The sequence below is a fragment of the Saccopteryx bilineata genome, chromosome 2 (assembly GCF_036850765.1).
Source record: "Saccopteryx bilineata isolate mSacBil1 chromosome 2, mSacBil1_pri_phased_curated, whole genome shotgun sequence".
NCBI lineage: Eukaryota > Metazoa > Chordata > Mammalia > Chiroptera > Emballonuridae > Saccopteryx > Saccopteryx bilineata.
The window spans coordinates 243,113,302-243,136,630 of NC_089491.1; the positions used below are offsets into that span (position 1 = coordinate 243,113,302).

At 42.2% G+C, this 23,329-nt stretch overlaps 1 protein-coding gene and 1 non-coding gene across 2 annotated transcripts in view; one reads left to right on the forward strand and one right to left on the reverse strand.

The window, feature by feature from the left end:
• Positions 1-23,329, reverse strand: part of LOC136325398 (opioid-binding protein/cell adhesion molecule) — a 1,207,641-nt gene that overhangs the window by 795,481 nt on the left and 388,831 nt on the right. The window lies entirely within an intron of this gene.
• Positions 21,591-21,697, forward strand: LOC136327941 (U6 spliceosomal RNA). The gene has a single exon (XR_010729994.1). It is a non-coding gene; the product is annotated as a U6 spliceosomal RNA (small nuclear RNA).

Sequence of the window (23,329 nt, forward strand, 5' to 3'; positions counted from 1 at the left end):
TATTGTATGCATTATTGTTCATTATCTACCTTACACCCTTGGCGTCAGCTGAGATGACCTGTTTACTATATACAAGCTATACATGTAATATCTATATCCAGGAAAAAATTCTTTTTTGAACTCAAGCATATCCAATTGTCCACTAGATATCTTTCCTTTTTTAAAAAATTTTTATTATTTCTTTTTCTAAGTGAGAGGACGGGAAATAGAGAGACAGACTCCTGCATGCGCCCCGACAGGGATCCACCTGGCAAGCCCATCTGGGGTTGATGCTCTGCCCATTATGGACCATTCTCCCAGTGGAGCTATTTTTAGCACCTGAAGCAGAGGTGCCATGGAGCCATCCTCAGCTCCTTGGCCGTTGTGTTCAAACCAATCAAACCATGGCTGTGGGAAGGGAAGAGAGAAAGAGAAGGGGGTAGGGGTTGGAGAAGTAGATGGTCGCTTCTCCTGTGTGCCCTGACTGGGAACTGAAGCCAGGACTTCCACACTCTGGGCTGACGTTCTATCACTGAGCCAACTGGATATCTTTACAGATCCAAATTTAAACCTACATTTCCCCCAATGCCTGTTTTGAGCTTTTTCTCCTATCCCAGCCCTCATTTTGAACATGGCTCTTTATCTATCCAGTCTCTAGAATGTGAATATTTAGGACTATCTCTGCCTACATTTTCTTTTCATGGCCCATATCCAAACTATTAACAGATTCGGATCTTTCTTCTTGCCGGTATCTCTCAAATCTCCCTCTTCTCTAATCCCATCCACCTTTGTTCAAGGTCAGGCCCTTATCATTTTTTATTTACCCTATTAGAATGCCTCCTAGACTTTCTGCCATCAGTATTAATTTCTCGCCAGTCCCTTTTCTTGGCTGTCAAAGCATCTTTACAAAATACAAATCCGATCATATCACTTCCTTGCTTATTTTTTTTAAATCTCCCTTTGATCTTTTTTCAATTACAGTTGACATACAATATTATATTAGTTTCAGATATACAACATAATGATTAGACATTTCTATAACTTATAAAGTGACCACCCCGATAAGTATAATACCAACCTGGCACCACACCTAGTTATTACAATATTATTGACTATATTCCCTTCGCTGTGCTTTATATCCTTGTGATTATTTTTATAACTAGCAAGTTCTACTTCTGAGTCCCTTTACCTTTTTTCTTCCTTTAATTTTAAAGATAAAACTCTAATTCCTTAGCCTGAAAGAAAGAGCTTCCAGCTTGTCCAGGTGGTGGAGCAGTGGATAGAGCGTTGGACTGGGATGCAGAGGACCCAGGTTCAAGACCCTGAGGTCTCCAGCTTGAGCGCGGGCTCATCTGGCTTGAGCAAAAGCTCACCAGCTTGGACCCAAGGTCGCTGGCCTAGCAAGGGGTCACTCGGTCTGCTGAAGGCCTGTGGTCAAGGCACATATGAGAAAGCAATCAATGAACAACTAAGGTGTCACAACGAGAAACTGATGATTGATGTCTGTCCCTATCTATCCATCTCTCTGACTCTCTCTCTCTCTATCCCTGTAAAAAAAAAAAAAAAAAAAAAAAAAGAGCTTCCATTTTTCTAAGATACCCATCGAATGTCCATCTTCATCTCTTGGCTCTTCTCTTCCTGGCATCTTCACTCTCCCTGTCTCCACCTGTAGGCATGTATTCCTATGAGAATTCCCTTCGCTATGTAGCTGGCTGTTCCTCAGCCTGGACAGTAGCTTCCCCATCTTCATCTGCAGGAAGGCAAGGCCCTTTAATGCTCTCTCTCTGTGCTCCAGGATCCCCGGGACCAACCTCTATATGTGCGTTTAGGGATATCTGCTTGCTCTTGGGAGTATCCCACTAGGCTGAGCGCTCTTTGGAGTAAGAAACACATTTCTGTGTCTTCCGTTAGGACAGTGTCTTTTATATAACAGAAGCTGATAATAAGTTGGTTGAATCATTTATAAAATAAAAAACCATGTATAATAATTCACGCAAAACTATCTACAAACAATTGTGAAGAAAAACCAATGTTTATTTAAAAAATGTCTTCTAAATGAGGTCCTTTGAGGAAATGGTTATTTTAATCTTCAAAACAGAAAAAAAAATTGATGTTCTAATTTACACACCCACCCACACACAGATACCCCCAAAACTAAATTAGACTGAGTTTTGGTTTTGTTGTTATCAACATTTTGCTAAAAACAAAGAAACAAAAGGAAACCTGACTCAGATACCCAAAATCCTATATCATGCCAGAGCCAGACTAAGAAACAAAACACACAAAAAAACAAGAAACCCATGCCTCTCCGTCCCTGTTGGAAGCACAGCATGCAGCCAGCCTGTCTCCATCTCATGCTTAAACAGCTCAGTCTGCGACACTGTCTAGATGAGGATGCCCGCTCTCAGCCACGAAGGGATCAGGTGCTGGGCTCCAGGTCCATGTGCTCATTTGCATTCCACCGATTCAGCCGCCCAATGGCAACCTCTTCAGGGGGAGCCAGCAATTTCTCCCTCCTCCTGAAGCTAATGAGCAAAATAGCTCTCACTGAAGGACAAGCAAAAGTCTAAGTGTGCACATTGTACCGCAGACACCATGGGCAGGCTGTCATAGTTATGAAAAGCCATCACAAGACCTTACAAATTAGAAGCTGCAGCACAAACTAAGGAAGCGTCTCGCAGTGAGTTCATCGGGACCAGGCAGCTGCAGCGGGAGCCCCGCCAGAGTGCTGTGAGTGCAGAAGGGCCAGCTGCCTCCCAGAGGCTCCCAGAGGGGACACGGCATCCGCTGTCAATTTCCAAGCAAAGGGAGCTGGTCTGACATCCACTTTGGGCTCTCTGTCCACTTCTAGGAAGGCCTCCCAGACCTGACTTTTAGGACCAGGTTACTCACTAGCAGGCATAGCTGGGCAGTAATAAGAAATAGCCCAGCTGTCTCCCTTTCTCTTGGTGGCTCCTTATCTGGCCTCGTCTCCCCCTCCTTGGCTTCCCCTTCTGCAGTCTGCAGTCTGCCTTTGGTTGCTGCTAGACATATCTTCTCAGCCAGCACGTGCAGGGGAGAAAGGGAACTCACTGCAAGAGCCAGTAATCAACTCCCTCTTTGGGCCCAACTGCAAACCCAAATTGTACCAATCTGTTTAAACAACCCAAGGAAAATGAGACCTAAATTGTCCAATTTTGGTGTGTCCACCTAGCTTGCTAATCTAATTTTACTTTCCAAAATCCCAAGACCCCGCACTGCCTGCTCCTCCGTGTTGGTCCAGGAAAATGGGAAACAAAAAAGCATATTTTCCCCAAAATTATTTCACCCACCCCATGGGGCTCTGGTCATGCAGAGGCGGCATCTTCCGGACCTGTATTCATGTCTCCTGTGAGGACTGCAGGATGTGCAGGGCCACAGGAAATTGAAAAATAATAGGGGAAAGGCCACACAGGCATTTTAGTTTTGTTTTAAACGTGCTTTTTGAACTTGACCCTCGAGAGAGATAAAGGTAGAAACAAGCTTTTCCAAGCTGGCGCGAGATGCCTGACCTCAGCTGGGGATTTCACCAGGGGGGTGGGGGGTGGCAGGGGTGGACTGTCAGACTTGCTGTCCTGTGCGCTTGGTTCAGGAATGGGGCAAGGCTCCTGACACATGTCAGTCTCTCGGTTCCTGAAATGCACGCCTTCCCTGCTACCTAGAGAGGATGTGTGCTTCCCAACAAAATAAAAGTGAGAGGCTTAGATGAAAAACCAACACCAAAAACCCAGACCTCATCAGCAAATGATAATTATAAGGAAAGAATCAAGAGTACATATACGTATTGCTATGGTTCTAAGATTCATTTCTTAAAAAAATAAGCCCCAAGAGCTGTGACAGCCCTCCACAGGGGTGGATTACGGTCGGTTGAGGCTCCAGGTGCAGAAGAAAATACTGAGCCCCTTGTCATTAGAAAAAAGTGTAAGGTTGGGGTTTTGCGGGGCCCTTCAGAAGTCAGGGCCCAGGATGTGTGCCCGGTGTGCCCACTATTAAATTCGTCTCTGGCCCCCAGTTAGAAAAGGGAGGAAGGTCCTAGAAAACACTACAGGCACGGTGTGCTGAGGTTGCCCATCCTAAAGGGGGCCTTTTGTGGGATCTGCAGCTGCTGGCAATGCTGTTCATACTTACTTCCTAGCGTTTTTTTACACCCAGCCAAAGAAGGAATCCAAGACAGCACACAGAGAAGGAAAGCAGAGGTTTGCCGACAAAGTTGCTGTCTCCTGTGATCATTTTCAGTGCCCTGTCACTTTTGGAGTTGACAGAGGACCCATCCTTGTGGAATCTCTCACAAAAAACATGGCTTCAAGCCCAGTCACAAAACAAGCTCATGACCATGTCCTATCTTAACCCATTCTGACATTCCTGCCCAGGGTGTCCACAGCATCCAAGTAATCCAGTACGGTTTTGGTCTTCTGGGAAACAGTCGTCACCGGCCTCCTCCTCAGCACCCTGTGGTTTCAGCCCTGTCTTGGGAATAGACACTCAAAGACAGAGCAGACACAACTATGGGGAAAGAACGAGCTATCAAAAGCCCAATTTTGGCTGAGGACTAAAGGCTCAGACAAAGGAAGTGCTGGTTTACTGACCTTTCATCTTGTAGACAAACCTGACAGAAGCGATTGTGTGCTCTGTTGTATTTTATTTACTTCAGGAATTGAGAATTATGCTCATGAAAGAAATTCTAGGAAACTTGAACATGGAATGTGTAGCCACCAAGTATACCTTATCCCAGATCTCTCAATTTATGATAAACCGAGGCTATCCAGCCCACTGTAGTAGAAGGAGCTCAGTGAATCAGTCCATAGTAACCACAGCCTTGAAGGCCCTTGCCAGGATGAGAAATGGAATATAATAAGCGAACACTTGCTGTATGCCAGCCATTGGTGTTCAGTTCCCAATTCCTACTCCAAGGGGAGACAGATTCCAGTCCACTGCAATGTTTCTGCCATAAACTGGGCTGTGGGCCACCTTGTGCTGAGCCTACCTGGTCTCATGTCTGTCTGTCCTATTCTGACCCTTGTTCTGAACCCTAGCTTCCGGCGACTTTGTCTCCTGAACTTGATGGGCACTTTTACCTTCTATCTTGCTTCCTTATCTTCTTCCCCGATTTCCAGCCCTCCAGGTCCCCGTTCTGGTAGTGTCTCCATGGACCACCAGCCTGGTACAGGACCCTTCCCAATGTGGCCTGGGTCCCCACCAGCCTGAGTAACCTTGGCTGGATTTACTCTTTTCCTGGCAGGACATGCAGAGGGCATGAGAGGTAGACATTACATTCATTCCTGGAAGAGGCCCGGACGTCTGATAGTTCTGGAAAGAGACAAGTCAGTGAGCATATGGAGTTCTGGAGTGCCACGTGTCTGCCTCACTAAGCAAGAGGCTGCCATGTTCCGCATGACGTGGGGCCTGCCCCGGTAACAGCTCCGGCCGGATGCGTGGAGCCGATGGAAGCTGGGCAGCAGGCAGTCGGCCTGATGAATTGTCCTAGCTCCTACCTTACACATCCCTTCATTTTTTAAATTTAACTAAAGGGAACCCACAAGAGGAAGTTCAGGAAAGTTGGGGAGCATGGTTTGCTCAGTTTTCTCATGGTCTCTCTGGTGTCAGGACAAAGAGAAAGTTGTAAGTAGAAACCCTGGCCGATGGCAGAAAAGAGATAGAAAATATATAATAACGATAGAGAGTTTTAAAACCAAAAGTTCAAGAACTGAGTAGAATTGTTAAGTGGCATGCACATTCTTGGAATCTGGAGGAGAGGCAGAGCTTTTTGAGTTGAAATGATGAAAACAATTCGCAGTGAAGGTGCAACTAAGTTCTAGAAGATGCAGATCCCAGGAGACAGGGAGCATGAGGAGGCTCTCCCAGCGCTGAGTGGGGGGTGGGCAGGTGTGCACCACCTGATGGCTAGCGCTGTGGATACAGTAAGAATTTAGGCTGGCAAGACAGCTTAGGAAAAATTCACAGAGGATCCTTAAAAGTTTTCTAAGCTGCCTAACATTGAGGAGTCAGCGTGTTGCAGGTACAGCTTGTCACATAAATTGTATCAAACCAAGAAGCTTGTCGGCTGTATTTTAATTTGATTCTTATTAACTTAATAGATGGTCTCAAAGGCGTGGGTCTTTTGCTTCTTTGAACTTCCTATTTTTTCTACGCACCATTCCACATCCGTCATAAGATTTCAATTCAGACAGAACAAATAACCACACACACACACACACAAACACAAATCATGTGTTAACACAAAAGGAAACCAAGCTGGAAAATAGTTCAACCAAAACTCAAGAGACATTTCAAAACCCAGCACAGAGCCTGGCCCTCCAGGGATACATACTTTCCCTGGCCAGATAAGGGAAAACAACACAGAGACAGTAGGGCTATTATTAGCCCCAGAGAGGAAGTCTCTGATTTGGGGGAGGGGGGATGGTGCTACAGACATATCCTACCTGTTCATGGGTTGATCTCTTCCTAAACCATTGAAGGGGCCCACCATACCACGACTTCCTGCCAGAGCCCTTAGGGACCATCCACATTTCCCAGCCTCTTTCCTTTTTTTTTTTCCAATTTGAACTCAGTCAGCTTACACTCAGCCATACCAAGATTTTTGGCAGAGTAGGGGGAAGGGAGAGTGCCTGCAAAACACGCCAGCTAAAGAAAGGAGAAGAAGGAGAACACTTACTGCAGAGTGGGACCTGCGAGGAGTGACAATGGCCATGCAGCCAAGAAAACCAGCAACGTCCCCGAGCACCCAACTGGCTACTCTCATTATCTTAGATGGCCAGCAATCGCAGGGACCGGAAAGGCAAGGCTCATAAGGAAGCACTCTGAGGGTGACGAACCAGCAACTGACTTTGCCCTCCGTGTGCACCAGTGTTTTTCTGCTAGATTTTATTGATACAAAGATAGAATGGAACCCTGAAAATATATGGTAACTCTGGTTTATGTTTGCTTAAAAAGGCATTCCGTGTCTCAATCTATTTTGCCTTGGCTGAGGGACCAGTGAGTTTCCCTGCATTAGTCAGTGCTGGCAGTCCAGTGAGAGGGGCTGTGGGTCTGGGGACGGCCACTGCTGGCTTGTTTAGAGACTCATCCACCACCAACTCTAACAAACCGACTGGATAAGTGGATAGCTGGGACATTTGTCTCAAGAGAAAAAAAGAAATAAAGAGAAAGGGCAGATAATCACAATGGGTGGAACCATATCCCAGAGGGCATACCTTCCTGTTCTGCCAATGGACTTCCTTCCTCCCTCCCTCCCTCCCTTCCTTCCCTCCTTCCTTCCTCTTTCTCTCTTTCTCTCTCTCTCTTCTTCCTTCCTCCTTTCCTTCTTTCCTTCTTTCCTTCTTTCCTTCTTTCCTTCCTTCCTTCCTTCCTTCCTTCCTTCCTTCCTTCCTTCCTTCCTTCCTTCCTCCTTCCTTCCTTTCTTCCTTTTTAGGTGAGAGAAGGGGAGACAGTGACGCAGACTCCCAAATGCACCCCAATTGGAACCCACTTGGTAACCCCGTCTGGGTCTGATGCTTGAAACAACCAAACTATTTTAAGCACCTGAGGCAGATTTGCTCCAATAGAGCTATCCTCAGTACCTGGGGCCATGCTCAAACCAATACAGTCATTGGTTATGGGAAAGAAAGAGGTAGGGGGAGAAACAGGTAGTCATTTCTCCTGTATACTCTGACTGGGAATCGAACCTGGGACATCCATACACCAGGCCAACACTTATCTACTGAGCCACTAGCCAGGGCCTCTACCATGGACTTAATTTGCTTAATGCATATGCCTTTTTATTCCCTACTAAAAAATCAGAAATCAGTCTATTTCACTGATATGTATACTAACACCAAGGAGAGGAGAATCTCACAGTAGTAGAAGCATTTTACATTCAGAATTTAGTCACTACCCTCGTGATCTTCACTTTACTACCTTGAACCTCTGTTTATAGGTCTATAAAAGGAGCATGTTGATGATGTAGGCTCTCCTAAATCATGAAGTTAGTATGAAAATAAAATGATAACATTAGTTACATGTCTGGAGACTTTTTGAAAATTGCTCTCCACATGTAAGATTATATTGTTGCAGTCATTCTATTTATTTGTATGCAGATTTTTAGCATGATATTTGTGTTTTTCTTTCTTTTGCACACCTTGCTACACTCATTATTTTAGGTAGTAAACAATCTGACCAGAGGCTGACACTTTCTTTAAGTTGAGGGTCATCATTTTAACCCGCAATACAAATGTCACAAGGTATGCAACACATGTTCCTGGGAGACCAGTTTATAAAATATTCTGGGACTACTGAGTTATGACTGAGGTTAAGCTTGTACTGTGATGACTATAAAATAAAATTTGGGTAGATAAAAAAAAATGTAATAAACCTGAAAGTTATTGCTCCTGGTGCACATGCTAACAAAGTAGGGTGCAGTGCTCAGCAGTGAAACATTTTCTCTCTCCATGAAAAATTTTCTCTCTTATGAAGAAACAAAAGGCTCCTCCTTATCAGAGCTGAAGGTGTATGTCAGCACAAGTTTACAAGACAGGCGTGACTCCTGAGTAATAGTTTGTTTGAAGGTTACAGATGATTGCAATACCTCTTGAATAAATTTCTTCCTGCCGATTTCAGTAGACTGCACACTGCCTCCTCTCCCTTTGGCTGTTTGGACAGCACCCTCTAGTGGCTTTTCTCCAAACATTTTGTCATGGGTATCGAAGACTCGATTTCATTTGAGTGGTCTCCCATCCACTTTTTATCCTTAGTTGCACAGACAAGTGTCCCTGTTTCCTTTAACTCTGCTATAATTATATGGCAGAAGTCACAACTCCAGTTTAAATGAGTAGGCACCACCCCCAACCAGGCTTCTATTACAAACCTACCATGTGGCTTTCAACTTAGTGTCTGTGTGATGTTGATAGGCTCTCTCCTGTTAATGAACTGGATAAAAGTGCCCTGCTCTTCTATAAATAGGGGGTCAATGCCTTATCCCCAACACTTCTACTTAAAAGGCAGCAATATTGTTCCAGTCCTTTGAAGGGCAGGGTTTTATAGCAGCCCAAATGTATATGCTAAGAGCCCCTTTGTTAAGTGACTTTATACCAACTTGTTACTAAAAAGTTGGCCAAATCAGAGTAGCCTGAGACACAAGTCTTACCCAGAAAGGCAATGGTGGTCCTGGCCATTGGCTCAGTGGATAGAGCGTCAGCCCAGTGTGAGGACATCTTAGGTTCGATCCCTGGTCAGGGCACATATGAGAAGTGACCATCTGCTGTTCTCCCCTTCTCTCTTCCCCTTCCCTCCCTCTTCCCCTCCTGCAGCCAGTGGCTGGATTGGTTCAAGCATTAGACCCAGGCACTAAAATTAGCTTGATTGATTTGAGCATTAGCTTCAGACAGAGGTTGCTGGCATGCAGGAAACTGTCTCATTATCTCCCCTCCTCTCACTTAAAAGAAAAAAATAGTAAGGCAATGGCATACATACAGTGACAAAGGATTATTGGGTTAAACGGGGTGGGGTGGGGAGCTTGGGGCAAGTAACTAAACCTCTGAGCCTCATTTCCTATGCTTCATATTCCTGGCCTCATTTGTAAAATAGAAACTATACTGTCTGTCTCACAGAGTTATTTAAAGTATTAATTTTGTGTCTGGAACCGAGTCCTGTAACAAACATTTCTCAAATGAATGAATAAATATTGAAGGGCTTATTTGGTCAAATTCTGGGCACACTGTCAGTGCTTTCGGAAAGGTAGATACCAGTGCCTCCACCAGGGCTCTTAGGCAACGGGGTCTATTTTTCTAAGCCTCATTTAATAATGGGTACAATTTCTTTGTTGCAGTGCTACAGGGATGAGAAACAATACGGCACTGAGCCCAGGGGCCAGTGTGTACTCAGAGCTCTGTAAATGTTACCTCCTGTTCAGTTCATTTCTTGAGAATGCCAGGGGGTAAGTGAAAGACTCTCTCCTAAACACACAATTGGTGGAATTATTTTTACACCCTTCCCCGTATGGAGAGGAGTGTGCATTTTGCCACATTCAGGGTCCCTTGCCTAACAGGAAACATTGATTCAGAGCTCCGAACCAAACGTGCATCCTGTGGAACCCCACACCCATTTGCCCCAGAAGAAATCATTGCTAAAAGAAGCAAAGTCTCCCAAATGCTTATTAGAACGGTGTGCAAAGCTCCTTGGATGCCTAATGTTCTTCAACAGCCTTTTAATAATTTAAGAGTAAATGAACTAAAAACCTATGGATTTAATTTTCCTTGAAATACATATACATTCAAAAATTAAGGGGAACACACTCTGGGCAAAACATATTTGGTATTTGGTCACAGCCATTACACTCACACAGTGAGCTGAGCAGCAGCCCAGTGGCCCACGTGCAGCCACGTGGCCCAGCCCTCCACAGAGCTTGCAGAATCTTCGGCCACAAAAGGTTTGTGCTCCAGTTACTGGAGGCCAATGGCTTCCCCAAGGCTGTGGCACTGAGGTCAGGTGGAATATTCTGTTCGCTTGAACCACAAGGACCCAATTGTACTGAGCTTTCAAGAGGTCCCTGCCTTTCGCCCAGAAGCCCCAATGTCCAATGCAGTGACCTGTACCCTGGGGAAACTCTCCCTGTGTGCAGTCCTGTATCAGCAAACGTGGACAGATGCATCTCCTCATTCTCAGCTGAGATTTAAGGAGTACTCAAACTCTTTGTCTCTGAAGCTAGAGCTCTGTACTTCCCAAATCCTAACATGTCTTTTAATTTCTCACTTTTGAAGAGTCAGCTGGAGTAACTTTCTTTCAATTTGCCCTCTGATAGACGCAACGTCTTTTCCCTGAGGGTGGAGGTTGTGCCCTCAGGTTTCGGTTTCTTGTGTCTACGCTTGTTTTACTACCTAGCACTGAGCTGAGAACATGGAAGCTACATGGTTCAACAGCTCTTCCCCCACTGTTATGTTCCCCAATACTTGTCTATACTTCAAGGCTTACTTTAGGAGTTTTCTCCAGGATGCTTCTTTGACAGCTGTAGTCCACGCTGGTCCCCAGGCTCTGAAATCCAACCCTAGAGCCCTCTGATCAAGTATACTCCAACTGCATTTTGACTATCTAGCCAAAGAAGTTGAAAGACATAACAGAATCCATCTACAAAGCCAGTACATGCCTTGATGGTGGAGACCAGGCATCCTGAAAGATGCTTAGAATACCCACCCTGCATTACCATCTATCCCACAAACTTTATATTCATTCACTTGCTCTATTCATTGTCAGCCACTGCATTAGTCACTTTAAAATGATACTCGTTCTCTTCTTTCGGTCAGCAGTAACTGAACATCTTCTCTAATCAGATAGCGCTATCAGGGAAAAATGCAAACTAATTAAGGAATGACCCTAAGATCCCCACAGTTTAGTGCAATAGGCAGTGTTTTAAATAAATGATAACAACTAACATTGATGTAGAAATCCTTATATTTCTTGACATATGACTTTTTGACATATGACTTTTTGAGTTTATGATGCTTACTCTTATAAAAACTTAAAAAATTGAGATGTGAGTATTTCAGCTTATGCCGTTAGCATCATACTTTTTTTTACACTCATTTTTTTTGTCTTTTTTTTCTGTTACCACAGTACTTTGTATAGTACAGTATATTTATATCCTTTACCTTTTTGTATGGCTTAGTTGTGTTTTTATGTTCTAGATTGTGATTTTACAACTGTGTTAGGATAGGTAAGTGACTTAGGCTAGGAGGGTGTGTTTTCTGTTTTTTTATCTTTTTTTTTTTACTTACACCAAAATTTGTGTTACATCACTGTCATTGGAATGGAACTGTGTTGTAACCAGAGGACCCCATGTATATTGTTTACATGCATTAGCTCCCTCAATCCACACAAGAACCATATGAGGTAGGTACTAGTAATGTCCCATTTTATAAATGAAAGCACTGAGACATAGAGATTAAGTGACCTACTTAGGTCACTTGTATTTGATACAGTTAATGTTATAATATGGGTGTATGCCGTGGAAAGACAGCAGAAGGAGCAATTATTTCTGCTGGGGTTAGAGATGGGGATATCTGCTGAGAAAGGTCACATGTGAGGTGTGTGGGTAGGTGTGCAACATCTGCCGGCTTGATGAGCAGACTGACTCCCAACCATGCCTTACTCTTCTTCACACTCTCCCTGGGCAAGGGGGAACGTGTAGGGGCCTGGCCTGACAAACTCCAGGAACAAGCCAATTTGGATAATAAGTCCAAGATAATTCAGGTGTGAAACAGATTAAACTCATTTGTAATGATCAGACCAGTCCTCTTTGGGGGTGGGGGACAGTCAAATCTCTTAGCAATTCCTTTCAATGAATATTAGCATTGTTGTGGATCACTGCCTTTGCATCGGTTCGCACGTTATCTAAAAGAGAAGTGTATGATTAATGGCAAATAGGCTTGCATTTTTATCTCCAGTGTGTTATTGTCCTTGTCCTCTCATTATCAGTCTAGGGTTCTCATCAAAATCGTAAAATATCAGCACATAAAAGCAAGTAGAAAGAGATTGAACAGCAATTGAAATGGTTTAGGAGAATAGGTGCTGAAAAAAGATAAAAGAATACAGGGTTGTATTTTTTTTTTAATTTCCATTGAATTTACTGTGGTGATGCTAGTTAACATAATTTTACAGGTTTCAGGGCCCCGATTCTACAACACATATCTGTACCCCCATATTGTGTGTTCACCCCTCAAGTCAAGTTTTTGTCCGTCACCATTTATGCCCCCATGCTCTCCTCCCCCCTCCCTTTCTGGCAATCGCCACACTGTATTCTGTATTTATAAGATTTCTTGGGTCGTTTTTGGTCTATCCCTCCATCTCCCTCTCCCAGTCCTCCCCCCACCCACAGCTGGCAGCCTGCTCTCCATGTACCAGTCTGTCTCTAGTTGGCTTGTTAGTTCGTTTTGTTCATTAGATTCTACATAGGAGTGATATCATGTGGTACTTGTCTTTCTATGTCTGGTTTTTCCACTTAACGTAACGATTTCAAGTTTAATGAAAAATAAAAGGATTTAGAGTTGAATGGTCAGGGCTGGAAGCCAGCTCTAGCATTAGGTAGGTGTGTCACTTGGGCTTGTGTCCTCATCCATTGGGTCTTTATTTATTTGTTGGTTGTCTTCCTCTTCTATAGTGTGCTACTAACACCTACATTGTAGAATTGTTGAAAAACACCAAGTAAGTATTATAAGTGAAACCACTAGACCTGTGTCAGGTATTATTTATTGGTAAACACATCCTTGCCTAACTCAATTGAATTACAAGTAGATCTAAAAAAAAAAAAGCTGGTGACCTTCTAATTTGAATCAAAAGATCTGACCATAGTGGACCTTGAGGAAGACCTATCCCACAGGCTCAGTGTCTTTGAGAACTTCCTGCAACAACTTCCTCTTTTATTCTGCCTCAGGTTATAAGTACACCCGTATTTTTCAATTCCTAAAGAAATCCCAGTTCAACATTAGTTAGCATTTTCCTAGCTCTCCCCTTTGAGTTCTCCATTTCCTTCTGCAGAGCCTTCAGGATGATGTCATTCTCTCTTAGGTTGATCAAAGATCACCACACACTGGGGGCACTCAAACATTTCAGTGCAGACCTCTCTGCAATCATCTGTCATTTCACTCCTCATACTCTGACTTCCTTTCCAGCTTTCTCTGTTTCAGTTCCTATCTACACCATCCACCCAATCACCTCAACCAGAAGCTGGCATGTTTTTGTGACCCATTTCTTTCCTTCACACCTATTCATCTATTAATTCACTTTACTCCTACTCCTTTTCTCAAGGAAACTGTACAGGAAACAGTGATCCCTTTAGAGTATTAGGTTCACTTATTTTTTTTCTATGTTTTTAAAAGAATATATGAAAACTAAAAGGCATGTCAACAAATTCCCAAGGGAAAAAATGGAGGAGTGATTCAACTATGTTGCTTGCCTCAGTTAAAAAATAGAAGAGACTTTTCTTGACGATGGGTGAGAGCAAGACCACGCTATGTCACATTTCGTGTTCTTGGGGCCAGCCAGGTAAAATGCCTCCCTGCTTGGTGCTGTAGCAGCACTGGTATCAGAGAGAAATGCCAGAAACATCTGTCTTCCAAGAATGAGAATGCATTGCTGCTGGAGAAAGAGCTGTTAGCAAAACAGCCTCAGAAAGGTCAGAAGCAGGGAAATTACAAATGGGAAGCGAGTCACTGTTTGAAAGGGAAGTAGGGGAGAGGATTCTGGCACTATGGCTTTGTTTTTTTCTGACTCGATGGTCAGAAAGAGCCAGGCAAGAAGATGTTAATGCGGTCCAGTGTGCAAGAAAATGGTGTGTGTGTGGGGGAAGCAGTGCTCAACAATGAATGAGAAAAAATGGTGTTCTGAGAACCAAGAAAACTAAAAGTGTGAGGAACAAAACTGAGGTCAGGCCAACAGAGGACTACAGAGAGGAAAATAAGAAAATATAAAATATAGTACAATTTGGGAAGTTTAGGATGAATCACTTGATAGCAGGTCCTGGTTCGTTCTATCTTACACAAAATCACATGGGCCACATCTTTCCAGAAGCCTTCACAGACCAACAGCTCTTCCACAAGTAAAAATAAATACTACAAAAAGAAGTGGAACCATGATCAGTTGCCTTAATTGTGTACAGCATGTTTACTATTGTCTTCTAGGAATTACGATAAATTCCTTATATGTATTAATTCATCTATTTGTTACCAGAACCCAATGAGAAAGTACTTATTACTGCTTCATCTTTACAGAGGGGAAACTGAGGCACAGAGATCGAGCAACTTTCCCAAGTCATCCAGCTAGAAAATGAGAGAGTCAGGATTTGAACCTAAGCAGACTGGGTCCAGAGGCTAATGAATTAATCATTTTGTCTCACGGGTTCCCAAAAACTGCATGAAAAAGGAGAGTAAAAAATTTCTGAGTTAAAAACAAAGAAAAAATACACATTAAGCACAAAGGATAGAAACAAAGCTAAGTGACTATGTGTTACTAATTTCTGCCAATTTTTGGTCACAAATATAACTTTGGAAAGCTAATTGTTTCTTCTTCTGGATTCCAGATTTGTTGCTATTGATGCCACCCTTCTTTATTCTTGTAATCATTTATTGGTAAGGTCATTGAACACACATAATTGTTAGATGTGCTAAGGACTGAGGATGTAGAAGTGAAAACAAACAAATAAAAATCTGACATCAGCATCTCAGTATTCAATTGATTCACAAATACATAGGCAAAGTATTTCAATGGTGACTGACAGATGGGTCGGGACGTGTACTGCGGCTCTGAGGGGGGAACACTGGACTCTCCCTGTGGGAGCCCAGGGAGGTTTCTTGGAAGAAATGCATTTAAGATTCATTTGAAAGGAAAGGTTTGTTACTCATCTCGCTGAAACATAAGATACGTAATTTGAAGAAAAACATGTCTTATCATAATTTTTTATCTGGAAAGAAAAAGACATTGTTTTTCATGGTTTTTACATTAGCACCAAACAGTAAGACCAAAGTCAATGTTTTTGCTGGTGGAATATCAAGAAGATCAAGGAACAGTTGATAGTTTTTCTGTTTATAAAGGAGAGAAAGAGTTATAAAATCTTAATACATACCTTTTTAAAAAATGAAGTAGGCTTCTAACCAAAATGGTACAGTTAATGCACATGTGACCCCTCCCATCTATTCTAAAAACTCAGCAAAACAAAAATTTGTACCACACACACACATATGCACACACACACAGTTTAGTACTCAGAACTGGAGGGCAAGGGGAAACACATACACACACTTGTATATATTAGAACATATATATATATATATTTTTTTCAAAATAAAATAATATAGCCACACTTGAAAGCCAGCCAGATATTTTGTTGATCAGAAAAGGAATGGAGCCTGACCAGGTGGTGGCGCAATGGATAGAGCGTCGGACTGGGATGAGGAGGACCCAGGTTCGAGACCCCGAGATCGCCAGCTTGAGCACGGGCTCATCTGGTTTGAGCAAAAGCTCACCAGTTTGGACCCAAGGTCGCTGGCTTGAGCAAGGGGTCACTTGGCCTGCTGAAGGCCCATGGTCAAGACACATGAGAAATCAATCAATGAATAACTAAGGTGTCGCAATGAAAAACTGATTGATGCTTCTCATCTCTCTGTGTTCATGTCTGTCTGTCTCTATCTATCCCTATCTCTGACTCTCTATCTCTTTAAAAAAAAAAAAAAAAGGAATGGAAAAATATACCAGTGACAGAGTAGGGGGTAGGGACTCCTAATTTTCAAATGAGAACACAGGATATATAGTTAAAATTAAATCTTAACTATATATCATGGGACAGTCAAACACTAAAAACGTGGTCAGTTATTTATCTGAAATGCAGGCAGGGGCAACCTTGGCCGTTGGCCCCCTAGATCTAGAAGGAGCTAGAACCTGGAGGGAACCTGACAGGGTAGGGCCAGCAGCTGTCCTCAGAAGGGGAACACTAGGCCACCTCCTCGTGAGCAGTGATTGGTTGAAAAGGAGAACTCGGGTGCAGACTCCCCTTGGTGACATCTTGGTGCAGTCACTGGGCAGCTAGACAATGAGCTTCACATTCCTCTGCTCAATGTCTTCCTCTGTCACCAGGAAATACCTGCACCCTTCTCATTAGGACTGTCGTAAAGGACACATGCAAAACATGGAAATTAGGACTTTTAACCATTATCTGAGAAGTCTAAAAACCGCTAAACTAAAAATATAAAGATGGCTAAACTACTGTCTACAGAAAAAGGCAAAAATAGCAGTAATTTAGCAAGTGAAGATATATAAACTGATTTACTAATGAGTTAATTAATTGAACCAATATTTATCAAATACCTATCATGTTCAGGCATTGTGGATATGATGCTCAGCCAGGGAGATAAAGCCCCGTTCTCTTGGAGCTTACGTTTTAGTGGAAAGAGGCTAATAATTCACAAATAAATAACTAGACAAGATCCTTTCAGAGAGCATTACATTCAATAATAATAATAATAATAATAATAATAAAAGAGGTTGATGTGAAAGAGAGCAAAACAAAGATAATAGTTAAGACACTATTTTAATGGTCCAAGTCATATTGGTAGTTGGGTTTGCATGTTAGCAATGGAGATGGAGAGAAATTAATGAGTTCTGCTTGTATTTGGGAGAACCAAGAGGACTGGCCAAGGGATTGGATGTGAATGTGAGGATATAAAAAAACAGGAAAAATGAAAGCTAACTCTAAATTTAGCGTTAAGCAACATGGTGATGTCATTTGCCGAGAAGGGAGAAGCCTGTGGGGAAGGCAGATTGGTGTCGGGTTAGAGGGCACGTATTCTCTTCTGAATACATGAAGTTGGACATACTTGTTAGATATCCAAGTCAGGTATCAAATATCAAGTAGACATAGACATGCACACACCACACACACACTTTATAAAAATTGTGTTTTGGATCTCATCAGAATAGAGATAATATTCAAAGCTGATTAGGGTTAGAATAGCTCACCCATGGAGACAGCATAGAGAGATAGGGCTAGGGAACCTAGGATATAAGTGGCCAAGAAAAAAGTTGAGTCAAAGTTAACTCTCAAGTTTCTGGCTTCAGTTAAGTGGACAGGTGGTGATTTCATAAACCAAAAAGGGATAGTGGAGGAAAAGAAGATGTTAAAGGAGTGTGATACATTCAGGCTGACAAACATGGAGTTAGTATTGCCTATAATAACTGCATGTAGAGATAGATGTTTAGTCAGTGGACAGATTAAAATATAGGTCAGAAGATAATGTACATATATTTTTGTACATCTAGACTAAATGATCAGTTTGAACATCAGAGAATACTGGTGTACAAAGTCCAGGCACAGAGCATGACCCATCTAATTACAGTGAGCTGGAAAATGAAATCCAGGATTAAATCCTTTCACTAAAGAACCAGGTACTGCCTGGAAGTCTGATATGATCTAAAGTCAAAGTGTCCAAGGAGCAAAACAGCAAACAAGTGATTGTTTTAGGTAAGTTGTCAGCAATGTGGTTGGGGGAAATTACAGCACAAAAACTGACACAAAAATTTCAACCTGTGAGGAAAATATACAACATAGAAGGGGTATAAAATCTAAGAGGGAACTAAGTATTAGGAAAGTTGTTAATATAGGGGTTCAGTTGTCAAAGTAAGAATCTGGTTCAGGACCTGGCCAGTTGGCTCAGTGGTGGAGCATCAGCCGGGTGTGGATGTCCCAGATGTGTGGATGATTCCTGGTGAGGGCACACAGGAGAAGCGCCCATCTGCTTCTCCACCCTTCCCTCCTCTCCTTTCTCTCTGTCTCTCTCTTCCCCTCACACAGCCTGGCTCCACAGTTGGCCAGGACACTGAGGATGGCTCCATGGCCTCTGCCTCAGGTGCTAAAATGGCTCTGGTTGCAACAGAGCAATGCCCCAGATAGGCAGAACATCGCCTTCTGTTGGGCATGCTGGGTGGATCCCAGTTGGGTGCATGCGAGAGTCTGTCTGTCTGCTTCCCTGCTTCTCACTTCAGAAAAATAAAATAATAATAATAATAATAATCTGGTTCAGAACTCAGAACTGAAGGAAACTGATACATTCAGTCTTACAAACACTAAGTCAGCCTGAAGGAGAAGTGTGGAACTGATAATCTGAAATGAGAATTTTCTTTGTTAATTAAAGCCAGTTAGACAGCAAACAAGACTGCAAATAGAGCTCCCTGAGCATTAGGCAAGAGTGCCTCAAATCTTCCATTCTGTACAATAAGATTCTACATATATAGACTATGGAAATGGGGCTGACCTTTGGGCAGAGCCAATTAACCTACTGTAGATGTCAACAGTAGGAGAGTTAAAAGTTACCCATGGACATAATCTAAATTGATACGGAGATTTTCAGGGAACAAAGTTGTCCATCTATCTCACTGTTTTACTGAAGAATCTGTCAACCAAACTCATTGGCCACCTGTTTGCAGTTATCTCTCTATTGCTATAGGAGAAGCTCTATTTCTTATTTGTTTTGCAGGGCCATTCTCTCTCCTTCCATTACCTCACCATTTGTTTCCTGGTGCTCTTCTAGACCACTTCTCCAAAGGGCTTTCATCTTGTGGTTCCTAATAACTATTATTAACCTCAATCTTCTTCACAGTTTAAAACCCCCCCTGATGACCTCTGAAGGACAATAGTGTGTTATATCAGTCCCCTCTCAATTGGAATCCTCACAGAACCCATGCCAGAGCAACCTGTCACTGTTAGCATTTTTAGTTTGTCAAATATCATGTTTCATTTGTGTGGAGGAGGCCAAGAAGATGAGGGAAATGCTGTGGTGGAGAGAGAAAATCAATATCCCACAGGAAAGCAAGAACGGCGTTTGCTCTTGTGTCTCATGCCAGGTTGTGGAGGGGGGAATGGTGCACAGTCTAAGAATGCTTGTCCTTTCCCAGAGGTTGGGTGGAGCGCCCTTCTGAAGACCTGTTCTTTGAGAAGAACCGGTCAAAACTTTTGAAGTGCTCTTTAACACTAAAATTCTTGAAAGAAGTCAAAGAAATAGCAAAGTGTGGGAGAGTGGAAGAATCTTGGCTCTATTTCCAGGCTGTAAGAACCACCTCCAGGGAGAGAAGAGAGGAAGGAGGTGTAATGCTTAGGAGATGGCCAGGAGCTAGAATCTAGTGACTAGAAATGTAATTGACTTAATCTGTTGATATTGGAAAATTTCATGGAAATTTACTTAATGATAGTCTGTTCCTGTAAAACATGAATTATGGTGCTTATTAGAATGTATAATGTAAGCCCCTTGTATGGAAACAACATGTATATGAAGATGTTTTGAACCCATTTGGGAGATTACTTCTTTTAATTTAAAACATCATTTAAATTATTTTTGAAATCCCTCTCTATGGGAATTGACTTTGATGATAGACTCATTTATTCAATAGTACTGTGTCAGGCACCCACTCCTCAGTCTATGAAAGGCACTGGGGATAAAGTGTGATGAATGTGACAGTTACTGAATCATGGAGATCATAATCATTACAAAAATAGATATTTCCTATATAATATGCTGAATGCTATATGAGGCATAGTATAAGAGCCATGGAATACTTAGAAAAAGCCTATAAGCTAAGGATGGAGGGTTAAGAAAGCTATTTGGAAGGAGCTTTCTCCTTCTACTTGAGACCTGAGGGATACATGGGAGATAAACAGTTGAAATGAGGAATGACAGAGCATTTTGGGCAGAGGGAACCAGCACAGCAGGGTGGAGAAAGGAAAGAGCTCAGTACAGCTAGAACCTACATGCACGGAATGGGTGTGGGGGAAGATTGTACAGACTCCTGACACAGGCATCTGTGCAGATGGTGATGGCTATTTATTGATTAGGGCAAGCAATAGCAGCCGCAGATCTGAGTGAAAAGATGATCAGTGCATTTTTTTATATCCTGCTTTTTTACATTCTGATCTTTTTTATATTCTGGTATCCAATTGGTGATGTCTAATAAATGATACATGATTCTAACACAGAGGAGAAATATTTGTGCTAGAAATAAACCAATAAAATAATAACAGACAGTTGTCAAATATCTACTAAATGCAAGGTATTGTATTAACTATACTAAATACAATATCTCATTTCAATTTAGTAAAAACTTTATCAGGTAGATACTCTTTAGAAGTTAGAAAAAAAATGAGTTTTAGAGAGGTTGATCATTTTGCCTGAGATATAAGTAAGAAAATTATAATTATGACTTTAAAGACTAATCAAAAAAAGTTCTATGCCTTGAGAATGAAACATTGTTTAGATAATTCTAAACCAAAGTTATTTTAGTATACTTTATTTTTCACCACCATAAGGATTTCTAAGTAACAGTAACCATTTTCAACAATTACATCTATCTTTAAAAAAAAATACACTTAATATATTAAAGGAATCTTTCCTATTAATTCCATAGATGTTAATTTCTTCCATGTTTGCTTCAGCAAATTTGAAATATTTTACATAATGTTGAATTTATTTAGAATTATTACCATTTGTAATTATTATACATCAATAACTGTATGGTTATTTATTTGATAATGTTTTATGTCTGTCGCCCCCTAGAGGCAATAGAATCCTTAGAGATGAAGACTTAGAGAATATAGATAGAAGTCCAGGATTCAACATATGGCACATAGTAAGAACTCGAAAGAAAATGAAAATGGATGAGCAAATGAATGACCTACTAGGCCACAGATAGATTTCTAGAATGAGCAGCAAGGTGTTTCCAACAATCTTTTTTCTATAAAGACATGTTGCAGTGGTGAGTAATTTCCCTGAAGGGGGAAGCCACAGGCATTCAAACTACATGATATTACAAATCACCTCCCATTCCTGGTGCCTCTCATTATAAAAAGTAGCAGGAACTTGAGAGGAACATAAACAGAGTCAACTCCCTACAGGTAATAGCATAAAACATCAGCACGGACTTAGTTTTAATCCTGTCCAAGTTTAAGATTCTCTAAGAATATGTAAGCAAAAAACAAAACAAACAAAGAAACAAACAGAAACACCATTTTTTCCTTTGTCACCGTCCTGTCTTTCATAGCAACATTACAAGAGCCTAAAGATGCGGACATTGTGCTCACTTCGGCAGTACATATGCTAAAATTGGAATGACGGAGAGAAGATTCACATGGTCCCTACACAAGGATGACACATAAATTCATGACGTGTTCCATATTTTTATAGAAACAGCCTCATACATAGAGAGCAGGCTGGTAGCTGCCGGTGGTGGGGAGGGTTAGGTGAGGAGGTGGAGGATTAGAGCAAAAAGGGACAAATAAAAAGCCTCATGGACACAGACAATAGTGTGGTGATTGTTAGAGGGTGAGGTGGAGGAGGATATGGGGGACAAATGGGGATGGATGAATACTTGGCTTGGGGAACGTGAACACATAATATGGTGTATAGAAATGTGTTGTAGAATTGGTCACTTGAAACCTGTATAATTATGTTAACAAGTGTAACCCCAATAAATTTAATTAAGAAAAGAGATATCATACACAATTAAAAAAAAAGATGCAGACATTGAGTTTATGAGGCAAATAATGAAGTTGATAGGTGGGTCTGCACTCTAAAGGGTTGAATGAAGCCTGGACTAGCGGTGGCTAGTATCGGAACAACCCTTTCCTTCCCATCCATCCTGCAAGGATCCCTAGTCAGCCAATGCTCTGAGGCTCTGACATAAATCAGGGGCAACAACAGATGAGTATGAAGAAACTGCCTGGCAGCCACGGCACTGCAACCATAAATCAGGAACTAATTCAATCCTGTGGGATGACTCGTTTGATTAATTTATGTCAGCATTTTCCGTGCTGTCAGGCTCAGTCCCTTGTGTCTTACCTTTCTTCCATTCTCCACCTTCTCCAGCACAAAGAGGTGCCCCTCTCCACCACCACAAAAGGAAGAACGAAATGGAACATCAGAGTAGATTTTAGAAGGCCGAACAAGACTAACACCATTTTCTCCCAAACTTAGAAAGATGAAGGAAGAGGCCAGGCCTTCACAGTGAACTCTGGCTACAAGTTGGATGAAATAACCACTTTCTAGTTTCCCCAAAGCACCATCATTTCTTATACTTTATAGTAAAAGAAGAGAACCAAACCCTCATCCCCCAGCTACAGGAGACAGAACGGTTTTCTTAGCAGAGTTAGAATATATCAAAATTTAATTCTCAAGAAGCAAAGGCAGTCATGAGCATTACCATTTATAATAGTGAAGAACTAGAAACTACCTACCTACCCCAAAACAGTAAAAGTAATTGTTCTACATTCATATAGTACATGTGAGTGTTAGGTCCGAGTCCAGGGCCCCCCGCCAAAATCTCAACTAGCCTGGTTGAACTTCAGGTGACCCGGCAACAGGGCAGTTCCTGCAACTCTCCACCTGAGCACTCCTGATTAATGTCTTACCTCCGACTGACCCTCAGACACCCTGCCAGTTAGTTATCCCCTCCCTTATTGCTTGGTCTTTAGTCACTACCTCCTCCATTGTTTAACTGCCACAGGTAACAGAAATTTTTACCTCGCGGCAGGAAATGCCACCAAACCCCGTCCTATATGAAATGAGGCTTCTCTTCCTCTCACTTCTGACACCACTATGGTCTCAGCCCATCTGTTTGCCGATGCATAAATACATTCTTTTTTATTATTCAGTAAGAGGAGGGGTGGCAGAGAGACAGACTCCTGCATGTGCCACAGCTGGTATCCATCTGGCAAGCCTACTAGGGGGTGATGCTTTGCCCATCTGGGCAGTTGTTCTATTGCTCGCAACTGAGCTTATTTTAGCACCTGAGGCAAAGGCCATGGAGCCATCCT